Source organism: Galeopterus variegatus, unplaced genomic scaffold (genome assembly GCF_000696425.1).
Source record: "Galeopterus variegatus unplaced genomic scaffold, G_variegatus-3.0.2 Scaffold2105, whole genome shotgun sequence".
In the NCBI taxonomy this organism is placed as follows: domain Eukaryota; kingdom Metazoa; phylum Chordata; class Mammalia; order Dermoptera; family Cynocephalidae; genus Galeopterus; species Galeopterus variegatus.
In genome coordinates, this window is record NW_007728216.1 from 233,786 (window position 1) to 239,738 (window position 5,953).

Below are 5,953 nucleotides of genomic sequence, written 5' to 3' on the forward strand. Positions count from 1 at the left end.
GCCACAACCAGCCCCGCCCCGGCGTCCCGCCCCCCGGCGTCCTCGCCCCGCCCCCTCCCGCGCGCCGGCCCCCCGATTGGCCCAGCCCGAGAAGCCCAGCAGGCGCACGGGGCTACCTGTCCGCCCACGCGGGGGCAGAAGAACCCCTATCTGCGCAAGCTCAGCCCCGCCCACATGGATCCGTTTCCGGCTCTCCACAAACCTTTCTGCTGTCTGCTCTCTCAGGACCAGCAAGTCTCTTTGTAAAGTAACACGTGACCGGGGAGTGCAAAACCTTGCATATAATGGACGCACAGAAAATGGCTTATTTGTACAGCTCTTTTCACAGAATCCATCTCTTGAAATATAAGTGGTTTTGAGAAGGTTCTAGTTTGAAGGCCACCTCTCCGTAATCACCAGACATGTTTAAAAACCGTGATGTAAAATTCATACTTCTGGGTGTCTGCGTCCAGATTGGGTGACATTAAAGCAACATGTTCTTGAAGGGAAGTGAATACCAGGGAAACAAGAAGAAACAATTGAGTTAAGATTTATTTTAACCTTTGGAAAGCCTCCCCACAAAATCTATTTAAAAGATGAACTACGATGCCATTGGTAATTTGGCCATAATTTCGTTTAGCAACCTGGAAAAGGGGTAGGAAATCCATCAATAATCAGGAGAAATTGTTAAACTGAAGCTCTCTGGGGATTGCTTTAGCACCCTCTATAAATCATTTGAGAGGGAGAATCAGCGAACAATACGAAAAATAATTCATTGAACTTCAATACTTTAAAGTACTTTCCTACATATTTCAGTTCCAAAAAGCAAAATATTATATAGACAAATTGTTTGGGTGGCTCCCCTCCCTTATCAGTGCATTTTTCCCACTTCTAAAGTCGTCCTCCTGTTCAGGCAGGTCCCATTCCCACTTTGATTTCCTCTCTACTTTTTTTAACTACTCTCCACAGAAGTGTTAAAACTCAGCCATAAGCTAATAAGCTTCGCAGTCTCGCAGGCATATCTGCATTTTATACAGACTTTTTAAGGTTAAAAAGCTTTCAATAGATCGATGGTTTATCCTGGAGTCAGGTTCACATTTTAGGAGAGGGATCCCTGCTCAGTATTCTCTCCAATTACATCTGTGGTTTACTGCTGCTGGTTTTCTCTCTCTATGAGAGACTAGCTCTAATTTTAGGCAGCAGCTAACTACCAAAAGATAAAGAGCAGAAAATGCTAGGCTCTGTAAGCCTATAGAAAAGCAGCAGGGTAATATCTGTGTAAGCAAGTACAATTTAATGAATCTAGAGGGAAGTAATTAAAATAGACTTAGCATAGTTGTGGACTCTTCGAAGACGGTGCTGGAGCAGTAAACTCTTCTGGCCAAAGAAGTCAACAAAAATACTAGGCATGACAAAATAAGAATATGGAACAAACTAGAAAATGTTATCTTTACTTTATACAAAACTGATACCTTTGCTAATTTGAATACTGTACGTGATTCTGACCCAGGCTTAAATAAAAAGATACAGTTGAACTACAATTTCTTCCCAAAAGATAGCTAAATTGATTTAGGAAGTATGACAGACTGAAGGGCATGAAAATTGCCTAAGCAAGCACTATACATTTTATATATTTAATCTTCGAAAAACTTTATGATAGGAATTATCGGCATTTTGCAGTGATGTATAAGTTAGGAATGCTTTCTTCTGTAAATAACAGAATTCAACTAACAGTGGTTTAATTAAACATAGATTTTATTTTGTATTATACTCTAAAGAAGTATGGGGGTAGGCAGCTTCTGGCATTGGTTCAGGGCATTTTCCCCATAGTTGCAAGAGCTGTCATAGCTACAGAAGTCATATCCAAATTCATTCAAAAGGGGGGCCACCAACATCAGTTCTTTTATCAAGTAAGAAAGAGTTTTCTTAGAAGTCCCCTAACCCCTGCAAAAGATTTTCACTTATGTGTCATTCACCAGAACTATTTCATGGGTACCCCTAGATATAAAGAAGACTGGGACAGAAAGTACAATTCTTAGGTTTTCCAAGCTCTATGATGGGGCTAGTCAAGGAGAGGGTTAGAAATGTGCATTGGGATTAAAATATGTGTTAGGTTAGCCAATCTGATGCTGGAGGTAGTGTCTGGGGGGCCCGATGGTCAGCCTCAACCCACCCCATCCTCTTACCAGGTTCTAGACTTCGCCACAGGGAAGAATTCAAGAGCAGAGTCACAATAGAAAGTGAGAACAGGTGTAATGTAACAAGTAAGAGATACAGATTCCACAGAGATAGTGCAGCCTAGCCCCAGAGACTGAGCAGGGCCCACTCCAAGTCCCATCCAAAAGTAAGAAATACGTAAAGTTCAGTGTAGAGGTTGGCTCAAGAGAGTGAGCAGCCACTTGCTAAAAGTAAGCTTAACGCAAAAGTAAAGCATACGCACCTCAGCCAGCAAAGTGTGGGTTGGCCCCAGGAAAGTGAGCAAGAATCCCACCTTCTGCTGGGATTTGGCTATTATAGTTTCACTAGCAAATGAATGTTCAGTTAAAGGGATGGTTCCCTGTTATGTAACATAGTCTTGCACATGCTCATTTGGTCTTTTCTTGGAGCGTGTTCATTGGTCAAATCCTATTACATGCACCAAACACATTCAAGAATATTCTGTGTTCTCTAGCACCCCAAGTGGAAGGTCATTCAGCTACCAGGATTATATAATTCTTTTCCACTGAGCATACCCAGCCACTAGATTTGCATAAGCCATCTCCTTTTCTCCATGTTGGTGCTAAAAATAGGTCTAACTAGCAACACTAACTTTCCTCTATGGGAAGGCCTAGAGTAGGCGCCTGAAACCTTGGGGAATGGCTTGTAACCCAGAAGCTGTCCTGTAACCTGAGCCAGAGGAAACTCAGCACCTCCTGTCTCAAATCCACAGGGTCTGCCACAGCTCACCCTCGAACTGCTTAATATCCATGCATACACTTCTTCCCATGCAGGCATTTTACACTGAATGCATTCATCAGACTCCTGAAGAAGGCAACCCCAAAATCTCAGCCAGCTACTGCATCCAGCTTGAAATCTAGAGTCTCTACAGTCTTCTCTATTTGTCAAGGTACCCCCACACCCACCCAATGCCCAATATTACAGTGATAAAGATAGACTAGGACAATTGCAATTAAAACTCCCGTTTAGAAAAGAGGAAAATGTGAAATACATGGAAGACATTAATCCATGGCACATACCAAATTAGGTTGGGCAGGAATAGTAATGATTCCAAGTTCTGATAGTGAAGAAAGCTCCTTGCAAGATTAATCAGATTAGGCAGCCTCTGTTTCTGGAAGTATCTCCCTTATCCATCCTCTCCCAGCTCCTGGTGTACCTCTTTGGAAGACGTTCTTAATCCAAAGACACCTACAGCAACCTCTGATGTGGGCACTGAGGAAAATAATTTTTCTGGGAAAAATAAGTGCACAACTTTTGCAACCCACTCCCTATGGTGCAAATGCAGGGTCCACAGGATGATTGATGAGTCACAAGTTTCCCAGGCAGGCTTGAGATTTTGGGGGGCAATATAGTTTCCTCAAAAATTTAACAAACTTCTTTTTCTTTCTTTTGATCAACTGCATGTATGAGTGACCACAACCACACACCTGCTTTAAATTTTTTTTTCTTATTTTTATTTGAATTCTATTATATATACAAAGCACATATATTATATATATATAATTTAGTTTTTTAATAATAAAATGAATATCTAAGTAGTCACTATCCAGCTCAAGAAATAGACCAGTGCCTGTGCTTTTTGCTAATCATTTTTCTTTTTTATAGAAAATTTATCCCTAAATCATGTATTTAATTTTACATGCATTTGAACTTTGTAAGATTTGTTCTTCTGAAAATTGCTGAAATCATTTTTGTGTTTCTGAGATTCATCAATGTTGAGGTATATATTAGATTATCCTTTTTCATTTCTCAATGGTAATTAAGCAATTACATAAAATTTATTATTCATTCTACTGTAATGGACATTTGGGTTGTATCGAGTTTTTATTATTATTAACCTTGCTATTATGAGTGTCCAATGTACATCTCTCATGGTGAAAGTATTTCTCTAGGGCATACTTAAAACAATTTTATAGTATGTCAATTATACCTCAATAAGGCCATTTAAAAAAAAGATATAGCTGTAAAAAGGTTTCTCTAGGACAATCGTTCTCAAACTATAGTGTGCATTAAAATCCCCTGTAGGACTTGTTAAACCAGTTTCTTGGCCCCATTTCCAGAGTTTCAGATTTAGAAGTTCTGGATTGGGGCTGAAAATTTTTACTTCTAATGCCCATGCTGCTGGTCTGAAGACTCTTCTAGAGTACATATAAACATGTAGAATTACTGGGTCGTATGACATGTGCGTGCTCTACTATCTAAATAATGCCAAATTATTTTCCAAAGTGATTGTGCTCCCAAATAGCAACATAAAAACATTCAGACTGCTCCATATCCTCACCAACTTTTGAAAATGTCAGGCTTTTTTCATGATTGTCAATATTATTGTTTTACTATGCATGTCCCTGCTAGTTAATAACATTGCATACCTCTTCATTTTTATTGACCATTCCTACTTCCTCTTCCATGAAATGCCTGCTCACAAATTTTTCCCATTTTAATTGTTTCTTTTATTGATTTATAAGAGTTCTTTGCATATGCTCTATATTGGTTGTATATACTATAAATATCTTCCCCAGGTGGTAGCATAAATAAACAAAAATTATTTAATGTCAAATTTATCCATCTTTTTATCATTTGTACGTTTTGTGTCTTCTTTCAGAAGTCATTTTCTAATCAAAGGTCATAATCGTCTATATTGTTTTCTAAGAGATTTACATTTAGAATGTTAATCTCCATAGAGTTGACTTTTGTGGTTGGTATAAACTTAAGGACCCAAACTCATCTTTTTCATTATGAATATCCAATTGTCCCAGCACCACAGGTTTTAAATTTTCTGTTTTCTACTGATATGACAAGTGTCCAAATATGTGTAGATTTTATTCTAGACTCCTTGAGTATGTTGCACAGTCTATTTGTCTACACTTTACCAAAATCACCTTATGTTGTCACAGCTTCAGAACAAGTGCTAATACATGATACAGTTAAGTACCACAAAGCCTCTCTCAAGATTGTCTTAACTAACTTGGGCTTTCTGTATTTCCATATAAATTTTATACACGTGATTTGACAGGCCAATTATATATATAAAAACATATTTATATATGACTATATAACTACATATTTATATTTTATATATATATAAGCTTCAATTGGGATTATACTGAATCCATAGATCAGTTTGGGAATAATCGTCATCTTTATGGTTTTTAGTCTTCTGATCCAAGACTTTGTAGGTTTTCTGTAATGTCTTTAATATTTTATAATTTTCTCCACAAAGTTTGTCAGTTATACCTAATATTTTATAAATTTGATATTACTCTAAATGTTATCTTTTAAAGTCACAGTTCTGTTTGTGGCTAGTGAATTAGCAATGCAATTTGCATTTATGTAACATTTTTACATATCCTGCAACATTGCCAACATTTCTTATTAATTTTAAATTAACTGTAAATTATTCTAGATTTTTTTGCATAAACAATTATCTGTCTAAATGACTATTTCTTTCTAATCCTTTTATCTTTCTTATCTTCTCGTTTTATTTGTCATATTCCTTGTGACTTCTATGCTATTGTTTTCCACTATTTTACTTCTTTTTTTAACTTTGCAAAATCTTATCGTTTTTGCGAGTGTTAGATTTACCCACAAATTTACCACTTTCTTTGTATTTTATTCCTTCTAGCCCTTATGGGATCATTTCCTTCTTTATGGGATCATTTCCCTTCTACCTTAGTGTGTGTGTGTGTGTGTGTGTGTGTGTGTGTATATTTTTTTTTTTTTTTTTTTTTTTTTTTTTTTTTTTTTTTGTTTTTTTTTC